At 34.2% G+C, this 22,000-nt stretch overlaps 1 protein-coding gene across 1 annotated transcript in view; it reads left to right on the top strand.

The window, feature by feature from the left end:
- Positions 1–22,000, top strand: part of KCNN2 (potassium calcium-activated channel subfamily N member 2) — a 428,813-nt gene that overhangs the window by 153,843 nt on the left and 252,970 nt on the right. Inside the window, exon 4 of the mRNA XM_023194265.3 lies at positions 9,759–9,844. The gene's annotated coding sequence lies outside the window, so the exon portion shown is untranslated. The remainder of the gene's footprint in view (positions 1–9,758; positions 9,845–22,000) is intronic.

The raw sequence follows: 22,000 nt of genomic DNA, 5'->3' as shown, positions 1-22,000 counted from the left end.
TAAAAGTTAAAAAGATGTTACAGTAATTGACACATTAAAAGATGACTTTAATGAGAGTGTTATTTTCTATATAGACAGAAAAATGTTGCATATACCTTATTTCTATCGTTCCTACTTGTAGAAATGTTCAGACTTTTATTTGGGCTCACTACTACTCCATGTTAGTAACTCCTTGTGGTTGGTTTCATGAATTACCCTATATTTTAATTCAATTAAAATTTATATTAAAATAAATATTAAAATATTTCTTTTATGTTAAAGTATAATAACATTTTATACTATTATAATATACATTTTATTATATGAGCATATACTTATTAAATTTATTAAATATATGTTGTGTATATCTTACACTTAATAACTAAGTCATAATGCCAATGAAGAAGAAACATTTGGTGAAAACACTTAAAAATTTTTTGTCGGCTCTTATTTCATTCAAATAGTAATCTTGTTTACTTTATTCTAAATCTATAATGAAATAATTTTTGGCCATAAAGGAAGTCAGTTACCGATTGAGACATACAGTAGTACTGCTAAACCTTGAAAACATTGTGTTAAGTGAAAGCACCTAGTCCAAAGGATTGCATGGTGCATAATTCCTTTTGTGTGGCATGCCGATGATAGACAAATCTATACAGATAAAGTAAATTAGTGGTTGCCTAGGTGTTGGGTGGAAATGTGTAGTGATGCTAATAGGAGTAGAGTTTCTTTCACTGGTAATGAAAATGTTCTAAAATTGTCACGATGGTTAAATAATCTTGTGAATGTACTAAAAACTAATTAATTGTATACTTTAAATGGGTGAATTAATTATATATCAATAAAGCTATTATAAAAAGTTTTTAATAAAAAGAAAATATGAATCACGTTTTTCTTCAGTCTGCCTGAACTTCAAGTATAAAGTTAAAAAAATTGCTTTCATGAACTCTTTGTGCAAAATCTACTAGACATTGGATTTCAGAAGACCAAAGTGACTGCAGGGACATCCGTGTAAGGACAGGTGATAAACGTGAAATATATATTTACCTTTAGTAGTAGTAAGACTAAGTGACTTTTATAAATAAGATGATCATATATCCAATTTGCCATTAGAGTCCAGATTATAGGTCTTGTCTTGGCCTAATTAATAGAGACATCTTTCACCCTCAAAACTTTTCTGATTTAGATGATAAATTATGTGAATGTTTTTGTAGTAGCATGTGTAAAGCCTTATCTTCTAACAATGTAGATATAATGCAATTAGTAAGAGTGGGAGAATTGCCTTTGGAGTACTGCTGGGAATAAATGGATATCCCTTTAAATTAGATGCTGGGGGAAAGAAAAGGAGGGAGAAGAAGAGATTACAAGCTAATTTGAGACCACGAAACCAATAGAAAATTGATCAAAGTTTTGGTCCTGTAGCTCTCTAGGCCATTAGAAATTCCTTCATCTCCATAGTTGATAATATTCAGGTCTTGCTGTTCCAGTGGTTCTTTCCCTGAACTCATATTTCAGATGATTGGGGCATACACTATCACAAAGTTTTGTTAAAGATATTGCCCATGAGTTTTTGTTTAATTTATTCTATTTACTCTTTCTATATGGGGAATTCAAAGATAAAAATCTATAAAATCTACACTGCAGTTCCCATCTTCTTCCCAGATCCCTCCAGATAACACATTTCCCTCTTCCTTGGTTTCTTCTTCTTTTTTTTCTTATTGAGTTTCTTCTTCTTTTTTTTTTGTTAATTCAGTATATCCTCCAGTAAATTGTCAGGAAAGAGTTTATGAGAGGTTTTTGTTTTGTTTTTGTGATTTTGTAATTTACATTCCTGAAATGTCTTCATTTTACCCTCACATTTATTTCATAGTTTGGCTAAGTAGAGAATTCTCGTAAAAAAATCTATTTCCTTCAGAATATTGAAAGCATTTTTTTCTTTCTTTTTCATTCCCAGCAATGGCTAAGATGATCTTCAGTCCATTGCATGCAATTTGTCTTATTATTGCTATTGGTCTTGCTGTCTTTGAAAGTTTTAAGGATTTCTCTTTGTCTCCATGATAGCGTTCATTATTCCTGTTATAGGGAGAAGAAAGGAAAAGTTGAACAATTTGCTTAAGATAGCAAAAGTAGTAACCCCTACTATATGGATTGAACCCAAGTTCAAAGCTCTTGTTCTCTTTACTGCTTCACAGGAGTTTAAATAGATAGCTTCAGACGAGACATCAAGTCCCCACAACACTAACATTTACTGAGTGTTTACCCAGCCCTGAGCTAAGTGCTTCACATACATTATCTAATTTCATTCTCACAAGAACCCTAGGAGACAGGTTCTAGTTCTAGCCCCGATTTATAGATGACAAAGCTGAGCCATGGAAACATCACACAGGCAGCAAGAGAAAGTCCTAAATACATAATGTCAGGATTCTAGACCAGGGGTCAGCAAACTTTTCCTTAAAAGGGTAATTAGTGAATATTTTAAACTTTGTATGCTGTACAGTCTGTTGAAATTACTCAGATCTGTCATTGTAGCATGAAAATAGCCATAGACGATGTATAGAGAATGAGCATGGTTACGCTCCAATAAAACTTTGTTTACACATGTAGATTATGGGCTTGATTTGGCCTGTGGGCTATAGTTTGTCCACCCATGACTTAGATGATAATTTTTTTATTTTTAAAAAAGCAGAAATAATGAACACCTGGTAATGAAGCCAAATTCTGCTCTAGCCAGATTGATTATTACATTCTTGGTACTAGGCAAACACTCAATTAAAGCATGGGCATTTCAAAGCCTCCGAGGAAATAGCTAAGTATTGAAAATTGATTAAGGAGGAAAAAGTTAGCAAAGGTAAGGGTAGATTCTAGTAGCACTGGTGCTTGAAGAAGAGGTGGAGGACTCCCCAGAATTCCTGAGGTTTCTTCCTGTGTACATTGGTGTGTTCTTTTGGGTTCCTCATGTGACTCAGACGCCTTCTTTCAAAGAATGAAATAATGAAAATGGATTAATGGGACCATAATCAATAGTTACAATTTGGCCAAGATGGAACTACAACCCAAATGCCTTTCTGTCATCCAATACCTTAATAAAACAAACAACAAAAAACAACTTTCCCTGAGGGAAAATTTTAAAAGCAACCTCAGTGTTAATCAAAAGGAGTAATTCAGTAAAGCCATCAATGAGTAACTTTTAGATTATACTTATGAGGTTTTGGTAACAAGAAACAGATAATATCATTGGTTCCAAATGAGTAATATGGTCTGGTATTATTTATCTGGAACCAAGATCAGAGGAATTGTTTACTTGTCACCTCCACATAACCATGGGCTTAGGAGGGAGAAGGAGTGTACTGACTTGGTGACAGGAATGTTCTGCTTTGCCAAGAATATAACTTGAATAGACTTAATGAAATATTTCCATTTGTCAAAAGGACTTGGTTCACAGTTTGTGTTTGTATTATATAGGAAACCAGCAAGATGGCAATCATTTAAGATTTTATTCCTACTAGAATATAGACTTGTCAGCTATAACCAGGATCCAAGGCTCAGGATAGAAGCCATAATCACTTTTATCTTTTATGCCACAGTGAATAATAAGAAAATTTCTAAAGGGTGAATTTAAATCAGAAAATTTGCTTTATAGTAAGCTGGGAGTAAGAAACCAGTAGCTAGATAAAGAATAACAAAGGAGAGTTACTTTTCTTCATTGTGAAACATATTCCTTGTACTCGGTGACACAGACCCTTTGAGCTTGTTTGTGGACTAACACTCTAAGGCAGGAAGGGATCATGCTTGTCTCCAGGCTTTGAAAAACAGTTGTCTCCTTGCTACAGTTAAATGAATAAATCATGGTAGAACCCAAGACATAAAATTATGTTACAAGTCGGACACTTCTTTTGCATTCCCTCCTTGAGTCACTCTCTCTGCACATCTGAATTTTCACTGTGTGTTTCTGCATTGATTAGTCTCTGGACACCTGCCTCTAGGAAGAGACAAGATAGCAGTAATCAATTGTTTTCTTTTAACTCAATGAACATCACCTATAGCCTCCACATTATTTGGAAAATAGTTCTGTAAATAATTTTTGAAGCTCCTTTTGCACATTTATGTTAGAAAGTAGATATAAATTTTCTGTCTGGACCAAAATGTGTCAGCAGTTTTTAGTACCTAGGATAAGACTAAGAGATAAATACATCCTAGGTCTGTACCACATTGAATTTAAAGCATTTTAATGAACTAGCCAGTTACTCAAACTATCCTCAGGGACAACTGAGTATTTGGTTTCTTAAAACATTATAATATAGAACTCAATGTATTTTATGTAAAAGACTGTTAGCTTTCATCTGGTAAATTTACTTCAACTGGAATTCTCTTCTCTGTGGTTTCCAAAGGTTTTTAATTTAATAACTCACTTTTTTTAATCAGTGATTTTCTGTTTCTCTCATCAGTCCAACATTAGAAATGAAAACAGTTTGGAATTTTGATAACATGAGAAACAATGAAAAACAAAGTAAATTATTTCCCATTTTTTTTTTGTCTGAGAAACATATGTGTGTTATTTACATTGGACTAACATAGAAGATAATTGACATTAACATATGGTTTTGCAATCAGTGACAGCTATGGATGCTCAATTGATTTGAATCAGTTATTAACACTTCGGGAAAATGTAGGTTGGTAGGTCTCAAAAGTGTAATCCCTGAAACCATTGTGTATACCCATGAACATTATGAGGCATCTTACAATGTTGTCATTGGACCATGTGAATCTGAAGTTCTTATGTAAACATAAATTTATGAGCTTCATTCAAGATTGTTTTAAGTAAAATCATTAGAAATTATCAATAGATACAGAAAAATCATTTGATAAAATCCATTACTCATTTATTATAAACACTCTCAGCAAACTGGTAATAGAGAGGAACTTCCTAAATTTGATAGAGAATATATACAAAAACCCCCAGCTACCACCATACTCAAAGCTTCCCCACTAAGATCAGAAACAAGGCAAGAATGTCCCATCTTACCACTTCATTTCATTGTTGCACTGGATGTTCTAGCTAATGCAATAAGAAAAGAAGTAAAAAGTATAGAGATTGTGAAGACAGAAACAATACTGTCTTTGTTCACAGATGACATGATTATCTATGTAGAAAAAATTTTTAAAAACCCTGGGACTAATAAGCAATTACAGCAAGGTTGCAGGATACAAGGTAAATACACAAAAGTCAATTTCTTTCCTATATACCAGCAATTAACATGTGGAATGTGAAATTTAAAATGCAGTACCATTTACATTAGCATCAAAAAAAATTAGGTATAAATTTATCAAAATATGTATAAAACTTGCATGAGGAAAGCTACAAAGCTTTGATGAAAGAAATCAAATAACTAAATAAATGGAGAGATAGTCCATGTTCATGAATGGGAAAACTCAATATCATCAATATATCATTCAATTTGATCCAGAGATTCAATGCAATCCCAATTAAAATCCTACTAAGTTATTTTGTGGATATCACCAAACTAATTCTAAAGTTTATATGAAAGAGTCAAAAGATCCACAACAGCCAACACAATATCGAAGAAAAACAAAGTTGGAAGACCGACACCCCCTAACTTCAAGACTTTAAATCTACAGTAATCAAGATAATTAAGTATTTGCAAAAAGTAGACAAGTACTTCAATGGAACATACTAGAAAGTCCAGGGGGAAAAAAAAACCCATATAAATACAGTCAACTAAGCAAATATAGTCAAGGAGGAAAGACAATAAAATGGAGTGAAGATAGTCTTTCAACAAATGGTGCTGTAACAACTGGACATTCACATACAAAAAAAGGAATCTAGACACAGACTTTATATGGTTTACCTAAATTAACTTAAAATGAATCACCCATCTAAATGTTAACACAAAAGTATAAAACTTATAGGCAATGATATAGGACAAATCTTTTATGACCTTGGGTGTGGTGATGGCTTTTTAGGTACAACACTAAAGGCATGATCCATGAAAGAAAGAATTGATAAGTTGGACTTCATTAAAATTAAAAATTTCTGCTCTGAAAATGACACTGTCAAAAGAAGACAAAGAGAAGCCACAGACTGGAAAAATCATTTGTAAAAGACACATCTGATAAAGGCCTGTTATCCAAAACATACAAAGAACTTAAAACTCAACAATAAGAAAATGACCAAATTTTTAAAAATGGGCAAAAGATCTGAACAGATACTTCACCAATGAAGATACAGATGGCAAATAAGCGTTTAAAAAGATTCTTCATATCATATATCATAAGGGAAATGCAAATTAAAGCAACAATGACATACCACTACACAAGTACTGAAATCATTAAAATCCAGAATGCTCACAGTACCAAATGCTGACAAGGATATGGAGCAACAGGATCTCTTATTCATTGCTAGTGGAAATACAAAACGGTACAGCTGCTTTGGAAGACAGTTTACTGGCTTCTTATGAAACTAAACATAGTCTTCCTATATTATATAGTACTTGTGCTGCTTGATATTTACCCAAGGGAATCAAAGGCTTCTGTTCACACAAAAACCCGCATATGGGTGTTTATAGCAGCTTTATTCATAATTGCCAAAACTTGGAAGCAACAAAGATATCCTTCAGCAGGTGAATGGGTAAATAAACTATGGTATATCCAGACAATGGAATATTATTCACTGCTACAAAGAAATGAGCTATCAAGCCATGAAAGGAGGTGGAGAAAACTTAAAACGCATATTACGAAATTGAAGAATCCAATCGTCAAAGGCTACATACTGTATGATTCTAGCTATGTGACGTATGGAAAAGGCAAAACAATGCAGACAGCAAAAAGTTCAGTGATTTTCAGGGTTGGCATGAGAGACAGATGAATAGTTAGAGCACAGGGGATTTTCAGGGCAGTGAAATTACTCTGTTTAATGGTGGGTATATGTCATTATACATTTGTTCACACCCATAAAATGTACATACCAAGAGTAAATACTATGTAAACTATGGACTTTGGGTGATAATGATGTGTCAGTGTAGGCTCATGAATTGTAACGAATATACCACTCATGTGTGGGATGTTGAAATCGGGGAGGCTATGCACATGTGGGGCTAGGTGTACATGGCAAGTCTCAGTACCTTTGAAACAGGATATTTCCCTGACACCTTCATGGGACTTGTGACAGGGTGTCTTGTTCACTCAGCTTACCACTTTCAACTCCTCATGGGAAGGAGCATGTGAGCCAACAAGTGCAGGAACCAGAGCAAGTGCCTTTAGCAACTGGCAGGAACAAACTCCATTTACTTGGCTCACCACGCTCAACCCCTTGGGGGAGGGAGCAAGTAGGTAAGCGAGTATGGGATTCAGTCAGCTGCTTTTAGGCACCAGCAGGAGTGAACTCTTTGCAGGCCCTGCAGCAGCATCCAGGCGGGGGTGCCTGTGACTCTGGAAGCCCCAGAGGGCATGTGTTACAGTGCTATTTTAGCTCTGCCATCTATGGATGGCTTACATGTTAAAAGCTTAGTAGGCCCTTTTCCTTTTTATGTGAGGTGGCTGCCCTCCACCAGCAAGAACAAAGGGCCAGTGTGACAGCCTTTTATATTTGCGCTCATGGCTCCCAAGCTCTTGTCTGGTATCCAGGAAAAATGAGGTCGCACAAACAAATTGAAGGATGGTAAATACAGGGGATTTTATTGTCAATGAAAGTGGCTCTCAGCAGGAAGGGGAGCTGAAAAGGTTACGGGGTGGGTAGGTAATCTTCCTCTGAAGTCCACCTGTCTCTGGCCAGATTCTTCTTTGAAGTTAAAGTGTCAAGCTGTCCCTCTGAAGTCAAACTGCTTCTCTCCAACGTCCAGCTGTAATCTCATCTACCAGCTGAGTCTGGGGTTTTTATAGGCACAGGATGGGGCAGGGAGGGGCCATAAGTGCTTTAGGAAGAGGTAACATTCAAGCAGGAAAACAGGGATATAAATACTCACTTTGGGCTGTGGTTGCTTTTTGGCTTGAGGGTGGGGTTTTGCCAGGGATCTGCCCTTTTCTGCCTAGAATTTCTCTGCTCTGTCCCTGTCACCTTCCTATCAGTTTTACTGCAAATCTAAAATTAATCTTTAAAGTCTATCAAAAATAATCAGAAAATAAAAATAATTGGGGTAGCATCTATAGATAAACTGTATGTTAAACATCAGCATACTTTCTCTGTGAGGGCCAAACAGTAAAAATTTTAGGCTTCGTGGGTCAAAAATTGTCTTTGTTGCATATTATTCTGTATTTCTTAAGCAATCGTTAAAAAATGTAAAAACAATTTTTAGTTCATAGACCTTAAGAAAAAAACAGCTAGCAGGTTGGATTAGGCCTACAGGTCATAGTTTGCTACTCTTTGGACTGTATAATTAGCTTAGAAAAACTCATCTTGTAAAACAAAGTTCTGAATGCTAATGTTGCAAGCCAAACCTATAACATATCTTAGGACCACTTCTTGGCTTAACAAATAATACATTAGAAATGTGTATTTGAAACTCCTAATTAAAATGGTACTGCCAATTGATACATTAATAAACACCTCCCTCAAAACTTCAAGATAGCAATGCTGGAAAAAATATTTAAAAATATATATTTAAAGTATCTAAATGCTACTTTACCATGGTAATGGGCAGGAGAGTGGAAAAAATCTAAATCAAGAAGATGAAAGCCAAATTTTATGAAATAGGGCCAATAAACTCAATAATCAAGTAAATTATCCAAAGAAATACAAATGCTAAAGCAGTCTTTCAAAAAAGATTTGTAAAATAAGTATTTTTAAAATTCTAAAAGAGATACAGAAATGTTTTTAAAAAAGAAAAAGGAATTATGAGGTACGAACAGACAAATGAGACTCAACAACAGGATTAGCAGAAAAGGAGCCAATTAGAAATCCTGGCATTGAAAATTATGGTAATTTTAAAATTAACAAGTGAACATAGCTAAAGAGATAATAAATAGCAAGACACAGAGCAAAACACTGAGAGCTTATTTGGGAGGCTGAGGCAGGAGAATTGCTTGGACCCAGGAGGCAGAGGTTGCAGTCAGCCAAAATCATGCCACTGCACTCTAGCCTGGCCGACAGAGCTAGACTCCATCTCAAAAAAAAAAAAAAAAAAAAGTGAAAGTCAAGTTAAAGACCCAGATCAGAAGATAGGTCGAGAAGTTCCAACATATTCCTGATATATATTCAAATAAGAAATGTAACAATGGAAAAGAGACAAGATTTGAAGAATTAATGAGAATTTCTTCTGAATTGAAGGAAGACAAAGTCTCATACAGTGACCCAAGTAATAAATATGCTAGTAAAAATTAATTCAACTCTGTATGCATTATAATATCACCACTACCCTATATGACAGGTTTATGTGAAATAGAAAATAGTGCCCTCTGGCAGATGCTGTTCTTTAATCTCGTAACTTGAGTGAGCGTCCCATGGCCTGGTTTTCAACCCCCACTTACTTGCTTAGCTGTATTCCTTTGTACAGGGCAAGAATTACACAAGTGCACATGGATAGGCCCTAGGTGCAAAGTGATAGAATCTAACTAGGAATTGTTTTAAAGATTTTATACAAAGTAGCAATGATTAAGCTGACTGTAGATATTTTTATTACTGACAATATATGCTAAGAGGTAACAGAACACAATTTTTAAGTGCTGAGGAAAAAACTCAACCTCAGATTATACAATACAAAGCTATTATTTAAAAGAGAGAATGAAACAAATTTTGAACAAAGACTAATATAATTTACCTCTTACAGATTCTTCCTGAGAGAACTACAAAAGAATGAACTCCAGCAAGAGGAAAAATGAATCTAAGGAATGGAGTGGGATATAAGCAATAGCAGTGAGTAAAAATAGTAGTAAAATATGTACATTTAGTTCTAATATAAATCAGTGATTTTATTGAAAACAAAAGTTAGGTCAGTTGAATTTTTCAACTAAACTCTCTGCCTATGGTTAAACTATTTTCAGTTTAGTGATTCATTCTTTTTTATGTATTACCTGCCTATTTCTCTCACTAGCCGACCACCACTACATTAATAAAACATAATAGACACACAAAAAATATTTCTCCAGTGAATAAATGTATTTTCATCTGAATTTTAAGAATAGTTTTTGATGCAAGATAGCATTTTGGGAGATTAAGTATCAGAAAATATGCTGTAGTTTTAGCTCTACTTTTAATTAATCTTTGCTCTGCAGCAAAATACTAGAGCTTCTTTCGATCCTGTTTTCTCATTGAAACTGAGGATGACGAAATACAACTTACTACTTTATCAAGAAGTTGAGGTTAAAACAAGTTAAAGTGCATGGCTGGATAATATGTTTGAGATTTATTTTTCTTTTACTTATATGCCTCATTGTCTAGTAGCCAGATAAACATTTAATGCTTCAGTGAAAGTATATCCAAAGCAGAATGCAAAAATAGTTTGCAAGGTCTCCTGTAGTTCCTTTCAAAAAGTTAAGCAAGGAGTAAAAAGGGGAGTAAATGAGGGAGACCAGAGAAAATCTAAGAACCTAGGCGAGGTCCTCTCAGCAGGAAGCTATAAGACCCTAGTAAACAATATTTGCATGGTATCGTTAGGCACATTGTACCAAAGGCAGCCTCAAAAATATTTTTTTGATATGACTGTTGCCTAGAACTACCATACCAGAAGGGGCTACATGGACAGGCAATGGATATCAAAAAATTAAACTAAGTATTTGAGGGCCTTCCCCAAAATACCTTAGGGCTACATTTGATTCTGAGACCATGAAGTCATTAGGGGATTGATATGTGAATGACAGTGCTCAAGAATGGCAAACTGCATTTTTCATCTATCTCAGGGTGCAAATAAGTTGATTTGAAAATTTGTGAACTGTATTATATTATCGGATGGGAACATCAATTCTTCCTCAATTAAGCTGTGGATTTGGCACAACTCCAGCCCAGGGAATCATATCCCTTGTTTGTTTTTACCATAAGACAGTGATAAAAAAGAAGCTGAATGAGACATTAATGTTAAAAATCAGACTTTTGGTGAAAGGTGGTCTTGGTCTCTAAATAGGCACTCACTTGGTACTTCCTAATAAGTCAGCTGTTTAAAAAGTCCAGGTTCTGTGTATGTTGTGTTACCTTTTCATCTGGAGTTTTTGATTATTGAAACTGGTGGTGTGACTACTTGATGTGAGTGAGCACCATAGAATGTATGTGTTTGGATTTAAATGCTTAATCTGAGGGCAGCAGATGATTGCCATCTCTCATAATCTCTACTGAGGTCTTTTCTGCTTTCATGCTGTCCATCTTTCTGACTACTAACAGTCAGTAGCATTCATTGATTTTCTGCAAGACAAAATGTAAACCTAATACATATCTTTTTGCGTGCTTGCACTACATGTTTAAAAGAAGATACATAATTTAGGTCAAAAGTTAAAGAAATATCAATACCTGGGCACAAATATATGTCAATTGATAGCATCTATTGTTTGACACTAACAGTTTTGAAGGTCTGTATGGAAAAGTAACCCATAATTAATAGTCTACTGGAATGAAAGGATTTCCAAAGACATACAGTGGGGATTCTGATTCTTTGCAGCTTCAGAAAAACTTGCTTGGAGAAAAATCTTTTGGAAATGCTTATTTTCCCTTTCAAAGTCATCTTGAACTGCTTTGAAATTATGAGCAAGAAGGAGACCCGTATCTGTTTTTCTTTAGCCATATTTTAAAACATTTCAGTAAAATATATAAATAATAGATGATGATCATTTTCATATTTAATAAAATTAATGGTTTTGACATTAAGGCAGGAGTCTCCTTGGACATGCAAAGACAGCCAAAATAGACAGGGAAGAGTATTTTTCAGAGTCCAGTTAGGCGATAGAAATCACAGCAATTGTTTTAACAAGATAATTTTTTTTTTTTTTTTTTTTTTTTTTTTGATATGGAGTCTCACTCTGTGGCCCAGGCTGGAGTGCAGTGGCCGGATCTCAGCTCACTGCCAGCTCCGCCTCCTGGGTTCACGCCATTCTCCTGCCTCAGCCTCCCGAGTAGCTGGGATTACAGGCGCCGCCACACCCGGCTAATTTTTTGTATTTTTAGTAGAGACGGGGTTTTACCATGTTAGCCAGGCTGGTCTTGAACTCCCAACCTCGGGTGATCCGCCCACCTCGGCCTCCCAAAGTGCTGGGATTACAGGCGTGAGCCAGCACGCCCAGCCGTATTTTTTTTTTTTTTAATAATGACAGGGTTTCACCGTGTTAGCCAGGATGGTCTCGATCTCCTGACCTCATGATCTGCCCGCCTCGGCCTCCCAAAGTGCTGGGATTACAGGCGTGAGCCACCACACCCGGCCTAACAAGAGAATTTAATACAAAGAATTGTCAGCCAGGAATTGACAACCTGAAAAAAGACAACACTACATTTTTCACAGAGCATCTGTAAGGCTGGGGAATAAAAGGAAGAGGCTAGGGTTGGTTTTTAAAGTTTAAAAGCTTGGATGAAGGACTCAATGAGCTAAGACAAACTTCTGCGGAAGGGGTGTTGCTGAGTTGTGATGCTGCCTCAGGAATGCAACAAAAGGGCTGTGTGGGGCTAGGACCCAAACCTTTGAAGGAGGGGGCCCCATTTGGCAGCACCTGGGGTCTGTGAAGGGGGCAGAACAATGTTAGTTCTATGGTTGTTGAAAAATATGCAAACTAGAATCAGTTGTACTGTTGGAACAACTAGCTACTGCCAGGGTGAAACAGTGTTCAGTGATGCTGAGAACAGGAAACAAAACAGGAACAGGAAACAGCCTAAAAGGAAAGTATTCTTTCTCTCTCTTCTAGCATTTTAATATCTCTCTCCGGTGCCCCCTTTTGGTAGAACCTAATAGTAATTCAGCTCATCACAGAACTGTGGTTTTCAGAGTCCCAGCCCAAAAAGTAAAATAAGGAAAAAATGGATTTGAATCAGACAATAGCTTAACAATGAATATGGGGAAAAACAAAATAAAACTTACTTGTTTTGTTTGCCTTCTCTATTATTATTTCGTCAGGAATATGTTCAATACTTTTGGTTTTCTATATTTTAGATAAAAGTCACCATTTTTAGAAAATATTTTTTTCTTGCTGAATTAATGGAGTGTGAAAAGAAAGTAGTTGAATAAAGGTTGATAGCTAAACATATGCATGTATTTTCCACAAGTCTTTTAAGATTGTTTAAATATATGTTTTAGATTCTAAATCTTAATTGTGTAATGAAAAATAATTCATGACAGGAATAATTAGGGAAAAGAACATGGGTTTGCTTCATGCAGGAGAACACTATAGAAAAGGCACAGCACAAAAAAAAGCAGAATCCCACCGGAGGTGTGGGAGTGATCTCTGGGGAGCTCCAAGCCCAAAGTTGATGATTTCAAGGCAGGTGAGGTTTCTGGAACACTGGGCTCGGTAGTAGTGTAATTATTTTCTGAACGAGCCTGAGAACCAGTCAGCCTCCCTTTTCTTCTCCAATTGTGCTGAGCCATGGGCTGTCACAACTCGCGATCAAGATAAAGTGAAGAGTGTAGGCTTTGAGGCCTGATGAGTTAGCTCCTTAGAATGCTGTGACATCCAGTGTGTCTGTTCATGTCTTTTGCCCATTTTTTGATGTGATTGTTTGTTTTTTGCTTATTCAGTTTTGAGTTGCTTATTCAGTGTTTGAGTTTCTTGTAGATTCTAGATAGTAAAACTTTCTAATTCTAGATAGTAAAACAGTAATGCAGGAACACAAAGATGACCAGACAAGCAAGAATTGCCTGAGAAAATCTATCCCTATAAGGAAGAGTTATCAAATTCAACAAATAGAAGACTTTATACCTGAAAAGATTATTTGACTAAATACAAAGCATTTTAAAAGCTTTAACTGATATTGAAGAAAGGATATAGTATCTATAAAAAGTAAGGCATTATGTTAAGAATGTAGGTAACTTTGTAATTTAAATATGGTGGTAGAAATGTGAATATCTCATTAATTAATTTAAAGATCTAATTAATTTGCTTAAATCCAAAAATAGACACAACTGATGAGTAGCAAGTCAAAGGTTTCTCCCTTGTGGATAATAAGACAGATATTAAAAATGACAGAAAATTTATATTATATAGAAGAAGCATCAAGAATGTGCAGTGTAAGCACATAGAACAGAAAAAGCATTGTAAGCACATAGAACAGAAAAAGGTGGAATAAAAGAAATAATCACAGCAGTTATTTATAAAATATTTTCAGAGTGAAATATAACACCAATTATAAGTCACCAGTGGATTAAGTAACAAAGGACACATATATTTGTTTGTTGTGTTCAATGATGTATCTGTAGCACACAGAGCAGTGCTTGATACATAGTAGGCACTCAATAAATATTTATCAAATGAATGAATTAGTCTAAGCATAAAAAGGCAAATTTTGAGAACACCAAGAATAAAGAAAAAATCCAAGTTATCTACAGAGAAAAAAAAAGAAATGAAAATCAAATTTTTATAAGACTTACCAAAAAGAGATTCTAAGTGGGACGAAATTTCAGATTATGAGGGAATTGATTTTGAACCTAAATCCTTATAGCCAGTTACATTAGCATTTAAGTATGAATATAGAGTAAGACTGAACAAACATGCCAAAACTCAGAAAGAAACCATCCACGTATTCTGTAAAATGAATATTTAAAGCTTGTCCTTCGGCAAAACAAAATGAATTGAAGAGGAATGTAGATTAGTGAGCGAATAAATCAATAAAGCATGTAGTGAAATTCATACAATTTTGGTTTATTGAAAACAAAGCACTACCTGGGACTAAAATCCCCAAAGATCTCACCAGAAGAAATAGTGAGTCAGGAGTTAGAGGAATAGCAGAGTGGGTAATAGCAGGTCAAAAGAAGAGAAAGCATTCCAGTTTTCTTCAGTAGGTGAGTATACAAATTACATTTAATTTAAAAAACCATATGTTTTAACCTAAAGGAATCCTTAGATTAAATGTTCTTAAAATGCAGAGTACATAGACTCCTTTTTCAATATTGAATCACATTATATGAGCATTTTTAGCATTGATAGATACTGGCAAATTCTCTGCAGTAAAGTATATCAATTTATATTCTAACAATTTTTTTGAAGTGTTTATTTCCAATACCTTCATAACACTTGATATAATTAAGTTGCTTTTCCTCAATGCTATCATATTATGCATATGATTTTGCAACTTGCCATTTATTTTAATAATGTGTCATAATCATCACTTGAAGTCATAAAAAGAGAGATCTAATTCATTTTTAAAAAATAGGTGCATAATGTTTTATAGTAGCTGTATTTATTCTGATTATGCCGATTTTATTGTTGTCACTATTGTTAATAATGAAAGTTATTAAGCAACTATCATGTAAAAAAATATTGGCTGGGCGCAGTGGCTCATGCATGTAATCTCAGCACTTTGGGAGGCCAAGGCGGGTAGTTCACAAGGTCAGGAGATCGAGACCATCCTGGCTAACACAGTGAAATCCTGTCTCTACTAAAAATACAAAAAATTAGCCAGGCGTGGTGGTGGGCGCCTGTAGTCCCAGCTACTAGGGAGGCTGAGGTAGGAGAATCGCTTGAACCCGGGAGGCCGGCCTTGCAATGAGCTGAGATTGCGCCACTGCACTCCAGCCTGGGTGATGGAGCAAGACTCTGTCTCAAAAAAATAAAAAAGAAAAAAGAAAAGAAAAAGAAAAGAAAAGAAAAGAAATATTGGTGGGTCAGATAACAAATGAGTACCTAATTTTTGAGGAGTACTCTTTGATTTCTTTCATATAGTGAATTAAATAACAAAATGCTTCTGTGTCTTTTGATTAAGCTGTTTATTTTCTTGACCACTCAGTTCAAAAGACTGTTTTGTTTTAATTCACTCATAATTCTTATTACTGTCTGAAAAGTTTTGATCATCTATGTTTTTCTAGTATCTTACTTTGTTCACCTCTAGAATGTACACTCTTAGGCAGGGACTTTGACCAACTTGCTCTATGCCCGATATTTATAGCAGTTAATAAGCAAATGAAAGAATGAAGGAATGAATGAGTGTCAGTGTCTTCCTACCTACTTGCTTTTATTTTTGCTGTTCTTGCTACTAAAAATATAACCTGTCAAGTTGTATGTACTCTTCAACACCTATTTCCATTTCCTTTTTATTCATAAAGCATTCCTAGATCCGCTTGCTTAAAGAAGTGACTTCCTCCTTTACTCATGCCCTGCAGTACCCTGTACTGTTGTACTCTTACCCCATTCTGGCTTCCACCTTAAAAGCATTAGTTGCCCACACAACTTGTTTTCTCAGTAGATTATAAATTCCTTGAGGACAGAGCTTATGTCTGTTCATTTTTCTGTCCTCCAGAGCACCATCATTGTGCCTTGCACTTGACAGAATTTTTAATTGAATTGAGTAATTACCGTAAATACCTTAATACTTTTTGTAGCAGGCTTAGTGGAAAAGTAATAAAATTTGAAATCAGAAAAAAAGTATGAAACCTAGTTATTTCACTCTTAGCTGTGTGATATTATTTCTGAATTAAGCCCAGGTACCCTTTCCTCACCTGTAAAGAAGGATTATAATTCCTAAATAACAAGGTTGCAGTGAAGAGTAAACATGAAACATACATGTAAGGTAAACATGAAGAGAACATATGATGCATAGTTGTTGAAACATAGTAGGTGAATATATGTTGATTCATTCCTTCATTCAGTAAACATTTGAGTGCCTACTGTGTGCCAAACAGTGATTGATGATGATGATGATGATGATGAAAGAAGGAGATGATGACAATGAAGTTCCAAGCTTTAATTGAATTCCCATTGATGAACGCTTATAATTTGGGGAATGAAGAAAAATAATGACATAGATTTTCACTTAAGTGATTTGGTGTTCAGGTATTAAGGAACAATAAAATTTCAGTCTTGAGATGTCATTTCAATTATTAGAATCAAATTCTCTTTCAACTGAAAAATTAGTATAAAATATAGACTCCCTTTTTAATATAAGTCTTAAAAGTGAAGAACATCTCATTTACTTTTGAGGTTCTGTTACATGAAGTAAACAATAGATTTATATAACAGCATGTAGAGTAGAAAAGAAAGTCTTGAATATTACATTTATGAAAATAATAAAAGGAAACTAAGTTTCACAACTGCATTTCGAATTTTAAAATATTGTCAACCAAACAAATTTTAAAAGCAGACAGCTTAAAATATGTAACTTTAAACCATCTATCTAATTTTTTGAAATAAAATAGAGTTTTATTATGATGTAACCTGCTTCCGGGAAAAATGCAGTAATATCAGTAATTGGGAAAAGTTGGAAAATTTTTATTGAAACACAGACTAAAATTGTGCCTGAAATTGCAGTTACACTAATTTCCTTTATGTTTCTCCATTTCCGGTATATAAGTTGAGCTTTCTCACTCAGCCCCTTACTTGGAAAGTATGTGTTCACAATTTTCAGATTATGACTTCTTCATAATTTTATTAGAAGTTGAGAAAGTTCAGAGTGTTGTCAATCACATACATGATTCTTTAACAGTGACTTTTGGATTCTTATGATTGAAGGTTTGTATCATGTTTTTCTTTTACACATAAAATTTGTCATTTGTCTTTTCTCTTTACAAGCGTTTTGCTTTCAAAAATAAAAGACAATTACAGCAATAAACTATTACTTTCATGGCATATTATCTAATGGTTCTACTATTTAAAAAACATTAGATTGTTTCTGAATGTAACAGTAAAATAGTTCAAAGAGAAATTAACTTAATTTGCTGATTTAAACAATTGCATTATTTAATTAATTAGGTTAAATTAAAGGATGGAAGCAGTAAAGGTATAAAATTTATGATTGTACTAAAAATTAAAACAAATGTGATTCTTTTTCAGAACTTTAAGCAAAGATAGTTTCCATTCTATTACTCAGTGCTCAGTTTCATAGAGAGCTATATGATAATGATTTTTTCTGGATTTTAATTTCTGGAAAATGTTTCTAACTCCTGAATTACCAGCTTATTCTCTTTTATTATCTAGTAAGGTCTCTGCTATTTTTTTTTTAACATTTTCTTTTTTGCTTTTATTATCTAGGACCTCTCAGTTTTTAACTTAGTATTCAGATACAACAATTATATGTCCTCTGGCCTGTTTATTTTCTCCTTATTCCTAAAAGACTCTTACTTTTATCTTTATATTAACTATCTTGTATGTTCTTGTTTTTCATATGGAAGTTCCTGAAATTCTTTCAAATGTTTGAAAATTCTAAAAGTTTTTCCTTAAAAGATTCTATTTGTGATTATTTGATTTAGGACATATCAGAGTACCAGGTTCCTATATACTTGCTTTGTTTTAAAAATTAGATGTAAATATTAATATGTATTTAAAATATATGTGTATTATAGATGTATATTTCAAATACATATCAAAATTTACATATAATTTTTTAAAGAAAACAAAAGTAACCTTATTTTGTTCAGGTTTATAATTATTTGGAAGAGTCTAATTACTGTTGTGGTACTAATAAGAAAAACAAGCAATTGGACTTTTGAAAACATGGCAGTGTGGTGAAAATGGGACAAAGAGAAATAAATCTCCAGTTTAGAGCCAGAAATGAGAGTATGGAAGGAGAGACTGAAACAGAAACAAACCATAGAAATGGACTTAAGCCTGCACTAGATGCGTTGTACAGCTGAAACACACGTAACAGAAGCCTTTCTTTTTTTTTGCTTGGGTTGAATGCCAGGTCTATTAGATAAATACTCCAAATTGTTCAAACAAATAGACCTAAAGGTGAAAAATGGCTCAAACACACAATGGAAGTTAAGGAGGTTGACCTATAACTAAGAGATTGTATTATTTCTTTTGAGATATATTAGTAATTAATTTTGTCCTTTAAATGTTTTTATTTATAGCACAGGATTATAAATGATAAGTTTAGATTAAGGATAAGTATTAGATTATAAAGGATAAACAGTATTCTTCATTTCTGAGATATTGACAATGATAGACTCAAGGGGTAGTGACATTGTTATTTTAAAGTTGCCTGGGAAAGTTTTGATCTTTGATTTTAAGTGTGTTTACATGATGGTAGATGATATTATGCTAATAGTGGTCACCTTGGCCACATTTATTCATCTTTTACTTCTAAGATTTTTCTAACCCAAGTGTAAATTAAGTTTGCCAATGACAGTGACAACCAGTTAAGGGAAAATTGAGGCTGTGATGGGTGGCTGAATTTTATGTAATTAGGAAAGGTAAATCCTCCAAAACCATGTCCATCACTAGATGACTTAATCACTTCTGTCCTCTTCTTCAATTTCTATCTTCCCATAAAATGCCTTGTTTTTTTCTGTTAAAACCTACTTGGCATTAGGCTGTTACAGGTAGACAGATCTGTGGGATAATTGGATTGGAGGTTATTAGCATCTGACTTGGCAAAAATCATGGGAATCCCAGTGTCCCTATCCCAGTGTGTGGGCCTGAGAATCTGTGACTTGGCTTTACTTTTATTGTTTCGAGCTGAAATAGAATGTAGCACATAAGAGTAAATTATTCAAGTAAAAGGCTTCATTTAATAGAGGATTAATGGTCTCATCTGAAATAGAAACAGGATGAGAACACGTCATGAATTCTATTTACTCCACAATTTAGAACATTAAATTTAATTCTAAATTAGTGTTATAAAATGTATAAAAATTAATGGTCCATGTTAAATCATATAGTACTTTCTTCTCTATCTTTCTAAATTATAAAAATAACATTAAAAAATAAAAACTAAATAGTCACTGGTAACCATCAGTAATATTTTAAGATTTGTGTATTGCCTTCCGGTCTGTCCACATGTACTCCAGCCTCATAACTTCCTCTTTACAAGCAGGTCTTTTTACATACTTATGAGAACACATACCCATGTTCACGATAATGAGTACTTCGCAATATATCAGGCTTAACCAGAAGTTTTTCCAAATCTTTCCTATTGTCATCTTTTGATTATCTCATTTGTTAAACTTTTAAATAAATAATCCCCATTGAATTGTCTTCTCTAGCTTAAAAAGTCTTGTTCTTTACCTTTGTTGTGTCAAAAAGTTTTGTCTCACAGTCCAATTCCAATTTATTGATAATGATGGCATGGAACACTCTACTCAGAATTCTGGGTTTTCCTAAGAGCTCAGCAGTAAAGAGGTCCGTGATTGATTAGTGGTGCCGATCATGGAAGCAGGAGGGTGGTTTTGAAAGAAATAATGCTTATTACTGATTTTCAGAGGTAATTTTTTTATATTGTTTCTTGTTTTAACAGATACAAAAATAATTTAGTCTCTTGGATTTTAAAACTGATTTTACTGCTTGCAACAGTCCTTTTATTAAAGTGATAGGCAACTTTGCATACTTGATTATGTTTTACATCTTGGTCAATTGGATACTTCTTCATGTATATTAACATTCAAATAACATATTCTGATCACTCATATATATCTAAGGATGTATTTTGCCTTCATTCGCCAAAAAAAAAAAAAAACTGCTTTTGTTTTTTGTTTTTCAGTAGGACCATAACACTGTCTCCTGATCATTTACGTGTTTCTCCTTTGACTCTGTTTTATAATATGGTGAAAAAGTCTGAAGCCAACTTAATTTTGGTCTTTTGTGGGAAACCACTTTCTTTTTCCTGAACAGATATATACAGAATTGTTTTGCACTTTTATTCTTACAGTGAAAAAAAAATCAGAATTTTCTCCATTGTTATAGTTCAAAAATTTACCAATGGGAATATTTTAATCAATGAAGATTAACCACAATGAGAACACAATGAAACCTTGCAATTTGCTCCAAAAATATTGAGTGTGCTTTATCTTTGAATGCTTTTGTTCTAATTCTTATCTTTAAGAAAACTACTTGTTTCCATTTTTCTTCTCTGTTCCCCATCCTCTGCATCACTCATCTTCTCTTGCATTATTTTAGTTTTGTCCCATTCTTTTGAGTTCTGAGATGACACTTGAGCTTTTCTTTTATATATACTTCACTCATTCACTGTTCCTTAGAATCAACACTTCTTGCTATTGCCTTCAACATGAATTTTAACTTGGCTTTAGCTTTTTCTCTTTGGTTTTTTTTTTTTTGGTGAGCAGTTCATCCTTACATAATTCATTTGATTTTTTTCCTCACCTAGTTATTATAACAGTCTCCTTTTATTTCATAGCAACCATATTGTTTGAACTTTTTTGAGGATATCAAACTGTTCCTGGAAGATTTCTTCTGAATCCTACTCTAGATTATTTTCAGACATATCATTTATCTTCTGAATCTTAACCTTATTTGACAATATTTTTCATAAGTCACATGTATTTTTTTCTGTCTCTCATCCTCAAACAATGTAAGATCAAAATTTCCAATAAACGGAGAAGACTGACCTTGGTCTTGCTCTTTGTCCACATGTGCGATGGTAAATTTTTCTTCTCAGATGCAGATTGGACTGCGACATGCATAGTTTCCTCTTAATTTTAAGATTCTGTTAGGATTTCCTGTAGTATATTTTTCTTTGCTCATGTGCCATTTTTCTTTGTTCTCAAGGGCCTTGTTATCCCTGTTATATTGAACTAATGCAGTATATCCAGCAAAACATATTCCAAATGAATTGGGGTATTTCTTTATTCATAGATCCTTCATCCAATAAGACATTGTTTGGAAGAACACTGTTCCAAAAATACACTGTGCTACTTCTTTCACGGTTGTTGAGGATCTACATTCTCAGGTATATGTGTGTAAATGGGAGGTGGGGAGCGGAGAAGAGGGGAGTGAGGCAGAGTGGCTAGGGACAGGATTCTGCTTACTCTTGCGGAAACATGTAGGGAGCAGAGCAGGATGGCTGCCAACCTAGTGAGTTGTGGGCCTCCCTGGAACTGACTTAGGGAGCAAAACCTGATCAAAGAGAGTGGCCTCTTCCTCTCCTTTTGAAGACACACTTCATTTGGGTAAGTAAGTTCAATATGTTTTATGAGTTAGAGCTCAGAGAGGATTT

The sequence above is a fragment of the Piliocolobus tephrosceles genome, chromosome 4 (assembly GCF_002776525.5).
Source record: "Piliocolobus tephrosceles isolate RC106 chromosome 4, ASM277652v3, whole genome shotgun sequence".
NCBI lineage: Eukaryota > Metazoa > Chordata > Mammalia > Primates > Cercopithecidae > Piliocolobus > Piliocolobus tephrosceles.
This window is presented reverse-complemented; position numbering and strand designations above follow the sequence as displayed.